This window comes from Panthera uncia (genome assembly GCF_023721935.1).
Source record: "Panthera uncia isolate 11264 chromosome C1 unlocalized genomic scaffold, Puncia_PCG_1.0 HiC_scaffold_3, whole genome shotgun sequence".
NCBI lineage: Eukaryota > Metazoa > Chordata > Mammalia > Carnivora > Felidae > Panthera > Panthera uncia.
In genome coordinates, this window is record NW_026057584.1 from 65,649,575 (window position 1) to 65,668,602 (window position 19,028).

At 37.7% G+C, this 19,028-nt stretch overlaps 1 protein-coding gene across 1 annotated transcript in view; it reads left to right on the top strand.

Moving 5' to 3' along the window:
• Window positions 1-2,417: 2,417 nt before the first annotated feature.
• The window catches only part of LOC125911566 (sodium channel protein type 1 subunit alpha), a 128,204-nt gene continuing 111,593 nt past the window's right edge, over window positions 2,418-19,028 (top strand). The window contains exon 1 of the mRNA XM_049615552.1: window positions 2,418-2,661. The gene's annotated coding sequence lies outside the window, so the exon portion shown is untranslated. The remainder of the gene's footprint in view (window positions 2,662-19,028) is intronic.

Genomic DNA, 19,028 nt, shown 5'->3' on the forward strand with positions numbered 1-19,028 from the left:
TGGAGGGATTTTGAACTGGTTTATTCGATGATGTAACCTCAGTATCTGGAAAAAGTGCCTAAAGAAATGAGGTGTCCGATGCCTAGAATATAAGCAGTATTTGATAGCTTTCAAGGGCTAGGCTATTTGGATTCCTGCACCAAGGGAACTGGCTAGGACTCCATAGAGTAACAGAAACTAAGTTCAACTAAGCAAAAATGGAGTTTATTTGTGTTTATCACGGAACCAACCCCAAATCATGAAAGTATGTGGATCTTGGGAAGAACCGAGTGGGAAACAGGAAGTCATTGTGAGTTTTCTGGCTCCGTCTTTTGTCGCTACTTCTTCCACACCTGCGTGATTCCTTTCTCTGGGCACCTTGGCTCCACCTGGTTTGGAGCGTGCATTTCAAGCAAAGCCCAGCCCCCACAGCCACCATGTAGCAGCTCTGTTTGACTAGGTCAGATGGCCAGACACCCTCCCCTGCTCAGGTCCTCAGTAGCTAGGAGCACAGGTTCACCTCTGGGGACCAGAGAGGGAGAAGGGTGGAGAGGATGGCTGTGAGCAGCCACTCGAAAACTTGACCATTATAAAAACAATTAGAAGGCATTAAAGCATGTGGCCGATAGTGTTCTTATTTTGTATGCCTGTATGTTTAAGCCATAAGCACTGTTCGTGTGAAATATGTTAGCCTAACACTTAAAAAAAATATATTGTCTGTTCACATACTTCCCACTTCTTCTTCAGCTCCAACAGCTTAGTAATTATTTACTAAATATTGGTCACTTGTCCCTCCAGCTCCTGTCAACATTGCCCTGACTCTACCAGAGACAGAACGACACCATTTCCCGAATGCTGAATAAATGCTGTTAATGTGTTCATGCTACCTTGATTGGCTTTTGTGAAAATATAGAATTGTTGAGATGGAACAGGAAATGATTACTCAATTTCTTTCTTTTATAGATGAGCGATGGACCCCTAAGTAATTTATTGAAAAAAGATCTAGTAAATGTTTTGTGAACAGAGAAACAATACATTCTTGTGATTCTAGAACATGGGAAAAAAGGTGGACTTTTGGTATGTTGCAAAGATCAATAGATTTTGGAACCAATAGCCTCAATTTCACTGCTTTGCAAGCTATGTGTGGCCTTGAGCCTTATTGATAAGGCTCAGAAAGCCTCACAATTCTCAGCTGCACAGTAGGAATAGTTATAATAATATTATTTTTTTTACTTTATTTATTTATTTATATAATAATATTAACAGTAACTAATGTACTGTTCTTTGGTGAGGAATGGATGGATGAAATATTGAAGGTGATATCATTTAATAAATGGTAAAGCACATGCAATGATAGTTATCAACAGTAACAGTAAGTGTGTTCGGTGGAAAACAACCAGGATGAAATATTTACTGCAAACTACCAATATACACATAGTTAATTGTGAGTTCACACATGACCAAATGTTAAAGACTGTTTCAGCTTTAAAGTACAGTATATAACATAGAAAGCTCTATTCTCAGTTCCCAGAGTTACAAATAGTTTCACATGGAGGTTCCATTGTCTTGGGAACACCTGATGGATATGGCTTTTATAATTCTACCAATAGGTGTTACTTCATTTGATTCAAAATGTATATATTTGCTTACCAAACCATGTTGTTGTAATTAAACTTTGGGTCAAATTCACAAGACAGGGAAACATATTGTGGTAAGAGATAATAAAACCACTGACATTTAGGGTGCAAGATAATCTAGTTTAACATCTAAATGTAGATAAAGATGGGGAAATGTAAGTTTTTATGGAGAAGCTCAGGGACTTGCTCAAAGGCATGTGCTCATGAGTGTTGAAATTGAAGTAAAACTCACATCTTCTCACACTGAGCTGTTCACTATAAAACAGACCCACCACTAAACACAGCATTAAAACTGAGAAAAATTTCAAGTAGATCTTCAAAGTAAAGCCTTAGACAATAAATAAAGGGCCACCCAATTGTCTACTGGTGGAATAAGAAGACAAAACTTTATTTGCAAATTATGTAATTCATTAAGATAGCAATGATTTCATAGTGAGAATAAAGTAACACTTTTAAGCAAAAGTAAAATGCAAAAGCAACACAAGTTATTGGCTATGCTTGAAGATAGTTGTATCTACTTTTAAACTTTCTCATCTTTGAGTCATTAGGGGTTTGATATGACAGACCAACTGGAAATGAAGGAGTAACAAGAGGAAGTTAATAATGAGATCCACAGGGAAGAAGGGAAAGAAGGAAACAGAAAAGAGGTTGAGAAAGAGCACCTAAATCTGGCTGGTAAGAAAATATTTAGTGTTGGGCCACTAGATGGCGATATAATGTAAGGTGCTCCCTCCACTTTTTTTTTTTTTTTTTTTTTTTTTTTTTTAAACAAGCTATTTGCTGATTTGTATTAGGTACCATAGAGTGAGGCGAGGATGAAGCCGAGAGGATACTGCAGAGGTCTCTGGTGCATGTGTGTATGTGTGCGTGTGTGTGTGTTCGTGTATGTGTGTCCTGCCTCAGTGAGACTGCAGCCCTTGTAAATACTTGTTACCTTTTGCAAGAAGGAATCTGAACAACTGCAGCTGAAGGCACGTTGTTATATCATCTGGTCTTTGGGAGATGCTGTTCCTCGTTGCAGATGGGTAATTTTCCTTTTTATCAGGTAAGCCATCTGGTTGTTTCGTTGCGATCTTAGTCATACTCATTCCAGTTATTCCGGTGGAAAGAGAGCCCGAGGATATACAGTTTGGGCTGAGCAGGAAGTCCATTTTTGTATGTGATTTCGGACCAACGGTCCCCCTCCTCCCTCTCTTCTCCTCCCCTTCTCCTCCCCTACCCCTCCCCCTCTTCTCTCCACCTTCCACGAACTGAATTCAGGTTTGTTTTGCAGTCAGCATCTTGATACAAGATGGGATTCTTTGGCCTGAAATAGCTTGGAACCTGGCCAGTTTCTTCCTGCCTTTGCTTGCCTTCAGTCTATTCAAGGTCTCCTTTTTGAAACCCCCTCCTTCACCCGTGCTGTAGAACTGGACTAGCTAGCTGTGAATAGAGGTCATATTGTTCCTAAGGATGGAGCAAAAATTAGATCTCAGCGTTAGCCCCACAGGAAGGAAGAAGGCGGCGGGACTGCTGCTGGAGCCTAGCTAGCACTGCAGGGGTGTTCAGCCTCCTCGGGCAGAGGCTGGGCTTGGGCAAGAAAGGAACAATGATGTATTCCCCCTAACTCGGATCGAACCGCGCCACCAAAGGAGCTGGAGGGAAGTGGGAACGAGTCCCTTCTGTGGAATGCCAAACAGGAAACACCGAGTTACTTTTAATTAGACAGAGGTCACGATCGGCAGTGATACTGCAGATGCTGTTCGGTTCCCCGTGTGAACCGGCTTGCTTTTCCAAACTGCACAAGAAATGTCTCTGGGTGGACGTGAGGCTTTTCAAACGCCTTTGTTATCATGGATTCCCTCTCTCCTACCTGTTTGAGGTATGTGTTTAAAGACCAGCTCCCCCCACCTCCCCGACACGTTTACTTCTCATATGTCTTTTTGCTCTCTGCAGTTACTCACTGAAAATTGTCACTTCTCTGTAGCAAATCAGTCCAAAGAGAGTGGTTGCAGGTGCTTTTTCACGTGTCCCGTGAAACAATTAAAGCCAAAGCAGGGTAATGCTCTGTCTCTACGTGCATGTGACTAAATATTTTCTGAGATGCAATGGCAAACTTGCAAATTGCCAACACTGTTGCTATCACACCTATAAAATGTGGCTTCTTTTTATGTGGATTTACAGGTTCAAGTGGTATTTCTGATGCGCTAGTGTAGTAACAGGACATATTTCTCCATAAAGCACTTTAAAGCATCCCAAGAGGATGATGCCGAACAGAAATAGGAAAATTCCATGCTGAGGTTGGTGATTCCTGCTTTAGTTTCTCCCGTCCAGGGAGCAGTGGGTAGCTTACCTTTCCTATTTGCTGCAAGACCTGACCCTCCAGGGTGATGCAGCTTGGGACTTCTGCACATACAGTGGACGCCTGACACTTTACCCCTCATCTGGGCATGTTGGAAGAAGAATAACTAGGGTGAAAAACTTTAAACCTCTCCTTTGTTGCTCTTGCTTGTAATTGCTATGAAACCAGTGCATCCCTCTTGTAGGAGCAGTGTTGCAATTTAGGCCTTCCTTCACAAAGCTCCTTGAAGAGATTTTTAGATGGTGTCTATTTTAGGAACATAATGTGTAGACAGGAATGGATGGCCACAGAGATTTACGGGAAAACAATTTCCTGGAGAGGGTGAGGTAACATTTTAAACCTCTAGAACAGAGCCCAGTGGCTGGTTATATCACATGAACCCAGTAATGGAGTTAGTTTTCATTAAACTCACTGCAACTCCTTTGTATGGCTTTTTTTTTTTTTCTTCCCTCCTTATATCGTTGGTCTGGCTTTTCAAATATGTTTTTAGGCAGCCAAGGTATCCGGGACGCTCCTACTAGTAAAAGTAATTAATACATTGGATTCTGCCGCCAATACTTATAGTGTCTGTTTATATGGCCCCTTCTTGCTGGGAAATTTGGTATCTGGAGACTCATTTATTAGGGCAGTTTCCCTTTAAGGCATGGGCTAGAGGGTTTCTCCATCCTTGAGAGGGGAAGGGAAGGCACAATTGGAGGCCTAATTAATTATACAGTATCCAAGAAGGCACAGGGGATCTCGGCCAGGATTCTCCATTAGCAGCTAGAAATACCAGGGGCAAAGGGACAGACTAGAGACCTATAAGTAAACTTTATTGCCACCAATAAGGCAATGAAAACTCCAGAATCTCAATAGAGGAATCCAGTAAGAAACATTCTAGTTCTTTGTACAGAAGGCACTGTCAGGGAACCCAGAGATTCTGAGAGAAAAAAACATTAAGAGCATCTTCTGTATGTGTTGCAGACAAGGAAGGGAAAAATCTGGGGCTTGTTTGGACTTACCCCTAGGACTTCACAGACTGGGCAGTCCTCATGCATTTATATTGGTGTGAGCCTGACACCTGAAAGCACCCCTCCAAAATTTAGCCAGGGTTGGGGGGGATGTGGTACAAGGTTTTATTTTCCTCCTGGGTAGTTGAAGAGGCTGAACCCATCACTTCCTCCCAGGTAAATAGCTATCTTGAAAGGGGGAGGGGAGAAGAAAGAGTACAGGGGTTGGTGGACAGGTATTGAGAATCAGCTATTGATGCTTTTGCTGTCTTCAATGTCAGGGTCAATGGGGCTGTGATTTGTGAAGTAATGACTACCCTTTGAAAATTCTGATTAGTCAAGTAAGCCTGTTTCACAGCTCAGTTTAGATTATACTGGTGAGTGCTAATTTATACTAGATTATACTGGTGAAGGGTAGGGGGTGATGAAGAGATTTATTCTCAGAGCAACTGTGTTCAAAAAAAAAAAAGAAACAATTAAACCAAATTTCCCCAAAACTGCCTCTAACTGTGCTTTTCCAACTTTTTCCTTTGTCCACGTTCCTAGTTTCCATTTATTAATTATTTTCTTTAGCAAAGATGCATAGCATTTACTCCATCCCAGCCACTATTCTGAGCAGAATTTTACAAATATATTCCCACTTAATCTATGAGATAGGTACTATTATTAATCACCAATTTATGGATAAGGAAACCAATTAACTTGCCCCTGGGGAGACAATCAGTGGCAGAGCCCAAACAAACCCAAACAGGCTGACTGCGGTCTATTCTTTTGAGCACCCCTGATCACCTGTGTGATGGCAGAACTATGACTGAGCCCAGATAATCAGGACTCAGGTAGTGCAATCTGTAGAGGGCAGCTGTAATTCATCTGCTTAACTACATGTCACAATTTCATATACGTTGATTTAGAATAATTCCCTAAATGTGCTACATTCATTCATTGGAAAAAATGTTGTGCCCTCCTGTAGTACAGGACAGTCTGTATCCTAGATACAGGAATATGGTGAATAAGACAAAATCTCTGCCCACATGATGTCTTCAGTCTAGTGTTCAGGGCTGAGAGAAGGGAGAAAACATAAATTTCCCCAAGGACACGGTGTCTCACAGGTGTAAGAATTGGCATCCACCTTATTAGGAATCCAGAGAGTAGAAGAAATGGAAGGAAATGGGGCCACACAGATGACCAGCCAGATCTGGGGAGCCCTGCTTAGGGCCCTCGTTGTTGCTGGCTTTTATAAAAACAAACTGAGGGGGGCTCCTGGGTGGCTCAGTCGGTTAAGCTGCTGACTTCGGCTCAGGTCATGATCTCGCGGTCCATGAGTTCGAGCCCCGCGTCAGGCTCTGTGCTGACAGCTCAGAGCCTGGAGCCTGTTTCAGATTCTGTGTCTCCCTCTCTCTGACCCTCCCCTGTTCATGCTTTGTCTCTCTCTGTCTCAAAATTAAAATAAATAAACGTTAAAAAAAATTAAAAAAAATAAAAACAAACTGAGGAACAATATCAATATCAAGTAAATTTAAGTTGCATATTTACTGGTGAGAAATTACTGGTTAAAAAAAAAACACAAAACAAACCTAAACCACTCATTTTTACACACAAATTTTTTTTTAACAATTTGTAAAGTTCTGTGAAAAATGCTGTGTTTCCTAGAATGCAGTGAAATTGGCTTTTTAAATGTTTAAAAACACTAAATGTTTGAGAGACGCCTGAGTGGCTCAGTTGGTTGAGTGTCCCACTTCGGCTCAGGTCATGATCTCATGATCTCACAGTTCGTGGGTTCGAGCCCCATGTTGGGTTCTGTGCTGATGGCTCAGAGCCTGGAGCCTGCTCAGATTCTGTGTCCCGCTCTCTCTCTGCCCCACCCCCACTTGCTTGTGCACGCGAAGCTAAATAAATAATAAACATTAAAAAACTTTAAGAAAAATCTCTTTGAGATTATTGGTTAGGTGGCAGCAAATAATTAGTTAAAATGAAAAAGAAAAAAAAAAGCCCCAGGCATCCAGTCCTTGCTTACACTTCAGCACTTTCCCCTGAAATGGCTAAATTTGGGAGGTGTGGGCTGATGATAAGGATGGAAACCAGTCTGTCATTCCCTAGGTTGGTCAGGACATAGTAGGCACCCAGAGGTGTTTGAACAAATCTTTTTTTTGCAAATGAATTAACAGGATCTCGAAATAATATGGTAAAATATCAACATCAGCTTTCATTTTTATCTATATTAAATGCTTTATTATGTGTATATTGCTTCAGAATTCACATTCTAATAGTTTATCTTTTTATATCTCTTGCCTGTTTGCTCCCACTCCCTCTCAGTTACCTACAAACATTGTAATTTCTCTCTAGCAAGTGTGAAATTCTCTCTTAGAATGAACCTTGCTTCTAACCCTGTAAGTGGTAAAAAGTCCTTTCCATCTCTTAGGGCCTTCTCCTCCTTTGGTGCCCCCCACCTACAACTTTAGCTTGAACTTTGATGAAAGCATCTATAATTTTTGGCTTTAATGTTTTCTTTTGTCATTTGTGCTTCTGATGTCATATATATGAAACCATCACCTAAGCCAAGGTCATGACAATTTACTTCTTTTTTTCTATTCTATTGGTAGTTTTAACTTTTACATTGATACCTGTGATTCATTTTCAGTCCATCTTTATAAATACTGTGAGACAGGAGTCCAACTTCATTCTTCTGCATGTTGATATCCAGTTGTCCAGCACTAGTTTCTTACTGAATTTCAACTTGTCCGTGCACCCGATACGCAGTAGGCCAACATCTGAGGCATGGGTTTTGAAGCAAAGAAAGTTTTATTATCAGAAGGGCAGATCAATGAGAAAGCAGGAGATCATTCCCAAAATTCTTGCCCCTGTTGAGTCTCCGGACAGCTTATATATGTTTGGGGAAAGAGGTAAATACATGAGAGGGGGGTGAGGGGTTCCTTGAAACCTTGAGCTGGGGGGAGGGCTTGAAATAATCTGGAGGTAAGCATTCTTCTGGACAATGAGGTGGCATTTGGGACTTGGTATGATTAGATGTCAGATACTTTCAAGACAAATATACCCTTTAGGAAACCATTAGGTTTCCACAATCAATGTATAAACAGGGAGTAGGGACAAAAAGGCAAAGTTATTGACTGATCATGCATGAGGTTAAGAGGTACATAAAACATACTTAAGTAGGGAACAAAACAGAATGTGGAGCTAAGTTAATAATGCAACTAATACAACCATAGTTCTGTCTATGTTTTCAAAACAGGTCCAGGAACCAAGTGTTTGACCTCAGATTGTGGAAAAGACTATTGTTCCCCCATTGAATTGTCACGTTAATCTTGCTGGTGCTATATTTTATGTACATCTGTGTCTTTAGTGTCAGTTATTGCATATATTGGGTGTTGTCGATGTCTTTTTTCTTTAAGAAAAGAGCAATGAGATTCTCCCTTTTTGAGAATCCATACAACTTTAAGTATATGAAAATTGGCCCACATACCTATAACAGTAAACACTTTCTTAACCTAACTTCCTGTCAAAATTTTTCTTATAACTGATAGCGTATTCATTTGTGACTCTACTGGAAATTTAATGAGGTAAGGAGTAATGAGCTAATGTTTTTGCAGAAAGATTATTAGTAATTTCTAAGAAACATCTCTACTATTGCACATACTCTCCCAAACTTATGCAAACATCACGTATGTTCTTTATAATATATGTTGCTTGTCTCCTTTTTTTCATAAACACCATTGAGGGAACCATTGAACTTGAAATAGAGGAGTGTCATCCAAATAGGGTTGGTTGTTGTACTGGTTTACTAGAGCTTCCATAACAAAATACCACAGACTGGGTAATAGAAATTTATTTCTCACAGTTCTGGAGGCTAGGAGTCCAAGTTCAAGGTGTTCTCAGGTTTGGTTTTTTTTTCTGAGTCTTCTCCCCTTGACTTGCTGCTGGTAGCCTTCTCTTTGTGTCCCCACACAGTTTTTTCTTTGTGTGTATGCTTCCCTAGCATCTCTTTCTGTGTCCAGATTCCCTCTTCTTATGAGGACACCAGTCAAATTGTAATAGAGACCACCCTAACAACCTCATCTTAACTTAGTCTCCAATACAGTTACATTCTGAGGTTCTATGGGTTAGGGCTTCCACATATGAATTTTGAGGGGGACACAATTCAGCCCATAGCAGTTTTCTCTGACTATACCAATGACTGCTAAAACAATGAGCAAAGAAGATAGAAACTCGTAAGACGTTGTTGATAAAATTGTTGTTATACTAATGGTGAGTTTTCATTATTCATAACCTTCTTCCACTGGATAATGAGGAGTTGTCTGTATAGATATTAATAGTCCAATAAAGGAAATTAATTAGGTTTCTATTTAAAGAGGTATGATGGATAACAAAGTGGGCAGAAAGAGTGGTGATGTTGATTAATCTTGTGTGCCTATAATCTCATGTGTGCTTTCATAATCTATGAGAAGTTTACTTAGCTGAGGCTCTTATTTGTTTCAGTGACAAAAGTGACACAAAAGGATATAAAAATTAGAAATCAATGAAGAATTTATAAATAAAATAATTAATGTCAAAGTGCAACTGAGCAACTGATACTGAGATTAATTTAAGTATAAAAGTATTCCCTTAGAAAGTTAGTACAGCTCACAGAGTTGAGGAGGAGTTGAGGAGTCTAGACTGGAAATGACAAGAGTAGGAGAGGTCATGACAGTCAGATAGCCCTTACTTTGGACTTTTGGTGGTTTCTGCAAGGTGCTGTTGTCTCCTAGGATGAATTCGTTTAGCTACTTCAGGCTTTTTTTTTTTTTTTTTTTTTTTGGTAATTTGGATTAAAAATTAAAATTCTAGGGGGTTCCTGGGTGGCTCAGTCAGTTAAGCGTCTGGCTTTGGCTCAGGTAATTATTTCATGGTTTGTGAGTTTAAGCCCCACATTGAGCTCTGTGCTAACAGCTTAGAGCCTGGAGCCTGCTTCAGATTCTGTGTCTCCCTCTCTTTCTGCCCCTTCTCACTTGTGCTCTGTCTCTCAAAAATAAATACATGTAAATAAAAAAAAATTTTTAATTAAAATTCTAGGAAGTAAGCATCTGGTTATTCAAGTCTGGATTATAAATCTGATCGCCTTAGTTAAGGGTGAACTGGGACCTTTGACTAACAGTCATACCAAATTATTCCTTGGTTAAGAAGAGTAATTCTACCCCAACAAACCTGAAAACTGTCTACATACACAATGTTCGAGAAATGGTTAAATAAACCATGGTCCTTACAAATAATGAGATTTTATGAAGCCATTAAGCATATTGTTTCAGGAATGTTTACTTCTTTGCAAAATTGCTCAGGATCTAATGGGTACATAAAAAGGAGCATACAAACATATATATCTAGTAGGAGCTCAGTAATGAAAAACAAAAAGCAGCAGTGTTTTTACTTAGGAAAAGAACAACTGGAAAGAATTTAATAGTTATCTCTCATCTATGGGATTCTGATTTCTACTTTCTTCTTTGTAATTTTTTTAAAGTTTAAATTGATTTTTTTAAGTTTACACATTTACTTTTGAAAGAGAGAGAGTGAGCAAGGGAGAGGCAGAGAGAGAGAGAAAAAGACAGAGTCCCAAGCAGGCCCTACACTGTCAGTGCAGAGCCCGACATGGGGCTCAGACTCACAAACCATGAGATCATGACCAAATCAAGAGTCAGATACTTAACCAACTGAGCCACCCCAGGCACCCCTATAAATTCAAACAAAAAGTAGAATATTATTTCTTATTTTTCTTATAACAAAAGTAATACATGCTCATTACATAAAGCAAGAAGGAAAATATAAAAGAGTAAAGATGATAAAATGATTCTTTTCTACACAAGCAAAATTATGATTATTAATTATTTATTTTATATGCCAAAGTGTTTTTTGTACAAAATTCTCTAAAATTAGCATTTTGTTGCTTAAAAACCCAGAGTAAAAGTTAGCATCCATTATTTTTCTGATGGATTTGGGTAAATCTATTTTGTATAAAGATCTTTATTGTATGTGTAATCAAAACAGTAAACTCAATGTAAAGTTAGTAAGGAAACAGTTGAATGTTTGAATATTTTAGCAGCTCACAAACTCTCTATAATAAAATTAGTATTTTGCAAATTTTGTAACAATGGATGAGCTTTGGGAAGTGGCCTAACATAAAGTTAGCTTTAAATGTCAAAGGAGTGTTGTTCTAAAAATTGTGTAATTTAGTACTCTCACTTCTCCCTTTAGAATTCAGCAAAATTTTAGGAAAGTCATCTTATATTTATGACACACCTACCATTTGTAATGGATTGTTTTAGTAAAAATTGACCTCAGATTGAGAACATTAAAAGCAAACCGGGGGCACCTGGGTGGCTCAGTTGGTTAAGCGTCTGACTTCTGCTCAGGTCATGATCTTGAGGTTTGTGGGTTAGAGCCCCGCATCAGGCTCTGTGCTGACAGCTCAGGGCCTGGAGCCTGCTTGGGATTCTGTGCCTCCCTCTCTCTCTGCTCCCCCAGTTTGTGCTCTCTCTCTCAAAAATGAATAAATAAACCTTAAAAAAAAAAAAAAGCAAACCAAAAAAAAAAAAAAACCCTGTAAATACTTGTGCAGTTTGTAGATGAATTTTTAAATTCTTTCAAATAAAACTCATCAAACTGGCAAAATCAGTTTATAAGATTATCAAATAGAATAATGATAAGAATACATTAACAATGTACACTATTGAGCCAGAGGACACAGAGGAGCAATGTGGGTCATTATCAGTATGCGTTGCATTTGGAGATGTGGAATTATTTGTGTGGAGAGTGTAGTGGGAAGAACCCATGTGAAGAAGAGATAGTTAATGGTAAATCTTAGATGACAATATCCAGATTATTTTTAAGCAAATATTAAGAATTTTAAAATCAACGAGAAATATAGAATAATGAAAAGAAACCAAAGTTCAGGATTTCCAATTACATATTTATAGAGGTGAAAAAAAACTAAGAGAATGCTGTTGCATAAAATATTTCAATCTAAGAAATTCAACAGATTTGAAAATCCTGGAAAGAGTTACTTTGAGACTTGACAAATGCTACCAGGCAGCAGTTTTTGTATTATCCTGGAATGTGATATGCCATTTTAAAAGGCCAGTGGTATTTTGAGCTATGTATGTCAGTGTGTTGGTACAAAACCAAAGAGGCAACAGACTGGTTTCAGGTCTAGAATGCCATATTTCAGTGACACCTGGACCTTGGCGTTTCAGGTTTCCAGTGATTTGAGGAGCCTGGAAGATTGCACACCAATATGTAAGGCATTTAGAGGATTATAGACCAACCTGTATGCATGAAGACAAGAATACCTTTTGAAGAAATTCCAAAAAAGGAAGTTTGAACATAGTTAACTGAAATAGAAATCAGTAAGCAAGGAAAAAAGAAAACACAAGGTGGTCTCTATAAAACTCCCTATGTAATAACAAAGAATGAATCCCAGCTTACTCTCCCCTGGGACCAAACCTTATCTTATTCTCCTTTACTTTCTCTCTCTCTCTCTCTCTCTCTCTCTCTCTTTTTCATTTTTAGGCATTCTGTTTTATCCTCTGTTTTGAGCTTCATTTTTTTTATTCTCAAGTTAGTTAACATACAGTGTAGTTTTGGTTTGAGGAGCAGAACCCAGTGATTTGTCTTTTACATATGACACCCAGTGCTCATCCCGAAGAGTACCTTCCTTAATTCCTGTCACCCATTTAACCCACCCCCATTGACCCTCAGTTTGTTCTCTGTATTTAAGAGCCTCTTATAGTTTGCCTCCTTCTTTGTTTTTATTTTATTTTTCCTTCCCTTCCCCTATGTTCATCTGTTAAATTTTTCAAATTCCACATGTGAGTGAAATCATATATCTGTCTTTCTCTGACTGACTTATTTTGCTTAGCATAATACATTCTAGTTCCATCTACATTGTTGCAAATGGCAAGATTTCATTCTTTTTGATCACCAAGTAGCATTCCACTGTGTGTATGTATATATGTGTGTGTGTGTATGTGTATATATATACACACACACGCACGTATATGTATATATACATACACACACACACATGCCACATCTTATTAATCCATTCATCAATTGTTGGACATCTGGGCTCTTTCCATACTTTGGCTATTGTTGATAGCACTGCTATAAACATTGGGGTACATGTACCTCTTTGAATCAGCATTTTTGTATCCTTTGGATAAATTCCTACTAGTGCAATTGCTGGGTCATAGGGTAGGTCTATTTTTAATTTTTTGAGGAACCTCCACACTGTTTTCCAGAGTGACTGCACCAGTTTGCATTCCCACCAACAGTGCAAGAGAGTTCCCTTTCTCCACATCCTCGCCAACATCACTTGTTGTTGAGTTGTTAATGTTAGCCATTCTGACATGTGTGAGGTGGTATCTCAGTGTGGTTTTGATTTGTATTTCCCTGACGATGAGTGATGTTGAGCATTTTTTCATGTGCCTGTTTGCCATCTGGATGTCCTCTTTGGAAAATTGTCTATTCGTGTCTTCTGCCCATTTCTTCACTGGATTCTTTGTTTTTCAGGTGTTGAGTTTGGTAAGTCCTTTGTAGATTTTGGATATATATGAAGAACTTGAGTTTCACTTCTAACTCTCCTTCCACTCAGTGGGTTATGTAAAAATACTTCTACAATCATGTTCTCAGTATGTCCATAGTCTTTGGTACATATGAAATATAATATAAAAAATAGAAAAATTATTAACATGATTTCAGCAGTTTTTTTTTTCTTTCAAAATGTGGTCCCTCTTGAGCCTCTTGAGTTCCCATGAAACCTTTTAAGGAGTACATCAGGTTGAAACTACTTTCATAATAATACAAAAGAATTTTCCTTTTCCACTGTATTGACATTTGCCCTTACGATACAAGAGCAATGAAAACTTCTAGCCTTAAACTTATTATGACAGTGGCACTAAACTGTACTAGCAGTGATTGCATTGTTCACTGCCATTCACTCCAAGTAAGAACAGGTAAATAAATAAATTAATTTAATTAAAAGCCAGTTTTAATATTCCGTGTGCTGAAATGGGAAATCCATATAAAGAGTATGTGCCATATACCAAAGTCTGATGATGGTTGACTCAAAAGAAAGCACTTGTGGGGCACCTGGATGGCTCAGTCCATTAAGCGTCTGACTTTGGCTCAGGTCGTGATTTCACAGTCCGTGGTTCGAACCCCGCATCAGGCTCTGTGCTGACAGCTCAGAGCCTGGAACCTGCTTTGGATTCTGTGTCTCCATCTCTCTGTCCCTCCCTTGCTCTCTCTCTCTCTCTCTCTGTCTCTCTCAAATATAGACATTAAATTTTTTTTTAAAAAGCACTTGTGCAATTGTTTGAGTTATAAACTGAATTAGTTGCTTTTCCATGGAAAATCATTTTTACTTGAAAGAAGGACTGACAGACAAGTTCTGGTCATTCAAATTTGGCTATTTGGGAGATAATTTTTTTTGAAAATGAAGTAAGCCTTTCATTTCAATAAAAGTAACTGAGAATATTTGTTGTTACCAATGACAATATTTGAAAATTAGAAGTTTCGAAAACTTCTATCTGAACTCAGCAGCTTCTAAAACTTAAAGGATTTTCTGATGTGATAATTAGTGATGTTAACAGATGGATAATGAAATGTTTCCACAATTCAAATATCTACATAACTCAGTCAACTGATACATTTACAAATGAACAGTGGATAATGATACAAAATCATACCTGGAAAATGGATCCATTCAAAGTGTAAGATAGGTCAAGAGATTTTAGTATAGCAGAGTACAAGTTCATTGATAATGGTTTCAGATTCCAGTTGTCTAGTTTGGGTAGACTATCAAAGAAGACTCTTCACAATTAAGTGAAAAGGTAATTACAAATTTCAAACTACATGGGACACCTGGGTAGCTCAGTTGGTTAGGCATCCAACTTTGGCTCAGGTCATGATCTCACAGTTTGTGAGTTTGAACCCTGCGTTGGGCTCTGTGCTAACAGCTCAGAGCCTGGAGCCTGCTTCAGATTCTGTGTCTCCCTCTCTGTCTCTCTGCCATTCCCCGGCTCAGGCTATTCTCTCTCTCTCCCTCTCTCTCTCTCAAAAATAAACATTAAAAAAAGTTTTTTTAAGACATTAAAAAATATTCCAATCTACGAATCTATGTGAGGCCATATTTCTTTCATTCAAATGTAACTTATAATAGACTGAATGTAGAAGCTAATTTAAGAATCTACACATTAAGGTAGACATGAAAGAAATTTACAAATTTATAAAATAACATCACTCTCAGGTTTTTTCTTTTAGAACGATAATTATTTTTCACTTAAAATATTATTTTTAACATATGGTTGTTTTTTTATTTATAAATAATATCATGATTTCTCTGTTTTAATTTCTAATATAGTAAATATTAATAAAATTAAGCCACATAAACAAAAGCTTTTGGGGGTTCTCAATAATATTAACAGTAAAAAAAGGGCCTGAGACCAAAACTTTATATGACAAGGACAAATTTGATAATTCATCAGATTCAATGGTACATTTATGTCTGTTACACTGTAGACACGCATTAGTCGAGATTTTTCTAGTGTAGGTTAACTCAGTCACTTAAAGTTATGTTAATAGAGAAAATATTTGTCACATTATACCAGTAGGTTTTCCATTACTATAATATGAGCGGCACATATCAGTTTAGCTCACTAAGTTCTAGTAAAAGTGAACCAAAAGTTTATCAAAGTAAATCAGGGGTCATAAAGATAAATGTTCTAATACTTTTGTCTGGACTTTTATCATCCCTCAACTAAACCAACGTAAGAATTTTCTATTGGCTTTTCTTCATCTTCTCATCTTGGAGTCAGCCCTCCACATAGTCACCCGTGACCTTTCTAACAAGCACATCAGATCTCCACTGTTTGAAACTCTACGTGATATTCTTGGTAAAAAAAACAAAACAAAAAACAAAAAACAAAAAACAAAAAAAAAAAAAAAAAAAAAAAAACACTTCAGGATGAGCTGTTTAGGTTTCTTTCTTCCCCATGGCCTACCTAGCCTACCATTAGTCCTGCAGAACTAACTGCATTTCTGTGGATATCTGAAACTGTTTCTTTCTCCAAGTCTTTGCTACTGCTTCTTTCTCTGCCTGAAAAGCCACGAACTCATCTTCCCCCAAGATGATTCATTTTTCTGTGTGCTGTGTCTGTGCTGGCACAGGCTTCTATCACAGCACCAGCGGCACTGAGTTATGCTTAGTTTTCAGCCTCCCTCGACACTCTAGTACGTTCTGTGCAATACTGGCCGATCTATTGCCTGTTGTGACTAAGTGTTTTCACCACTGCCAAGTTCATCTTGGAGTGCATGAGTACTCAAGAGATGTTTGTTAAATAAAAATGAAACAAAACCAGAACCGATTTTTGGGTAACGTCTAACATCTGGCAAGTCTATACTTTAATACCACTTCTGTAAAAATACCACTTTTATGAAAATATCCTGAAGAATTATATAGTGATTTTAATAATTCTTCTATTTCTTATGCAAATTCCAAACTCCTGTTATAGATCCCATATATATTATGATTAACACTGTTTTTTCAAAGTAATTCTTAATGCTTTTTTCTTACTATCTTTAGCATTAGGAGTCAATTCAGTATTTGATTACTTTCTCTTTTGTCATTTCAAGGTATACATTGGTTTTTTACTGGAGTCTAACTTTTAAAAGTTATCCAAGTATTATTCTTTATAGTTGTAAAATTTGTAGTTATTATAGAAAACTTAGAATATTTAGAAAAGTATAATGAAGAAAATAATATTCACCATCTTACTGTCTTTTATGTGATTTTTCCCACAATAACAATAGGGCATTGTTTTTAATATTTTAACATTTTTCTCTAAATAATTTTTATTCCTGTTGTTTGCATAATAGGATTCCTATAGTGTTTTCAATTTTGTATCACATATTGCATCTTAAGCATTTTTTCATGTCATCAGAAATAATCCAAAAATATAATTTTAATGACACCATATATTCCATGATTGAGCCTTACATTTGTTTAATTTTTCCTATAGTCTATTGTTCCATATTATATTTATGATCAGTATATAAACTGATTTCACAATCTGATAGACAAGTGTGAGGAAATATTAACCAATAATATTGTTTTAGCATTATAATAATATTAATCAGCCCTGGAGTAGAATGGTCAGTAAGTTGGTCAGAACAAGAAATAATTTTTTCCATCACTTATTTTTTTTCAATTACTATTCATTCACTTAACAAATATATATTGAGAACCTACTTTGTATTAGACAATGTATAAGACTGCTAAGATGCTACTCTTAACTATTTAGATTCCAAATAAAAAATATAAGCTGGATATATAAAAAAAAATGTCTTTAGAAAGATGGATTCATTACTTCTTTGAAACTTTGAACATACTTTATACCATCTTTAAGCTTCAGAATTACAGATATTAAGAAAATCAATGTTCTTATTTACATGGATTAGTGTCTTAATGCACACCGAGTACTGTGCCTTGATGGGGTATAATAAGATTCAAAACTGCAACTTAAATTTAGAACAAAGGTTTTTGTTTGTCATAATGTCCAACATAATACCAAAGATAATTAATAGATATTCTATGAGGAATATTAATTCTTGACTTTAGGAAAAAAGAAAATTATGTGAAGAAATGTATTTATGTACTTTACTATAAAATGTTCTATATTTTAGCTTTTGATTGTTGCTATAGCTGCTGAATTTCAAATTCTTATGCTTTTGCACTTCTCACTCTTGGGAGACAGTGTTGTTATTCCAATCATCTTATTGATGAACTCAGCTGCTATTTACTGTGTACCATTCGTGAAGAAAGTACTTAGTAAGGTATAGTGAAGAATGCAAAGACAGATGCTGCTCTCAACGTGCTTGTGGACTAAAACAGAAAATGGGACATGTTCACAAGTAGAGCTAAGGAGAGGTAGAAGCCAGCAAGTAATGCAAGAATTGCAGATAAATGCTTATAGGAATTCAAAAATGACTTGCTATTTGTTTTGGAGAACTGCCAGCGGATAAAGAAGATAACAGTTTATATGACAGCAACTTTGGCTCCACATTGGCCTATAAAAGTAGTTAAGGAGATCAACAAAGAGTAAGCGATAAGTAGTTGATTGGTAAAAATAAATGAAACGTGCGTAGCTAATAAGAAGTATGCCCTGGAGCACCAAGTGGCTCAGTCCATTAAGCATCTGACTTCGGCTGGGTCCTGATATGAGGGTTCATGAGTTCAAGCCCTGCATTGGGCTCTGTGCTGACAGCTCAGAGCCTGGAGCCTGCTTCAGGATTCTGTGTCTCCCTTTCTCTCTGCCCCTCCTCCACTCATGCTCTGTCTCTGTCTCAAAAATAAATAAACATTAAAAAAAGTATGCCCCATAACAACAATAATTATGAATAATAATATTCATTGTATTAGACATGCCCATTACCAATTTATTGTCCCTTAGCTTCAAGTTCACCCTTTGGTACCTAGGCAGTGATAGTATGTTAGGCTCTTTAAACATTTGTCCTTTACAGTAAATTTTGTCAGTGCTGTTAAACTAGTCAGTAGAGGGCACTGAAGGGACATTTCAAGAGGAGGGGGCTTCTCCTTCCAGTGCTAAATGTTACATTTTGATTTTACTTACTCCTACTGCATGGTCCACTAGAGATGTGTGTGTGTGTGTGTGTGTGTGTGTGTGTGGCGACATCTGATGATATTTTTCCCAGCCACATACCCATTGGTGACTTCACAGCCTTCCCAACACAGACACTAGGCTCCTGGACTCAGGCCCACAATGGTATGCCATTCCTCCTGGAGGCCCATTCATCAGCCATGGTTAACCTGTGCCCTGGAGGGTTATTCCTGCTTGCTGCACAATTGTGGCCCAACTCTGGCCGGGGCACCCCAGCAAACTACACTGGGTGCAGAAAGAGGGCTTCAACCACAGAATCTTCCCATGTTTATCCTCCTTTGGGTGCTCTACCTCAGCCTTAGGGCACTCTTTAGACCTTTCTTACATCCTTATACTGAATTTCCTATCATAATTTAATTAT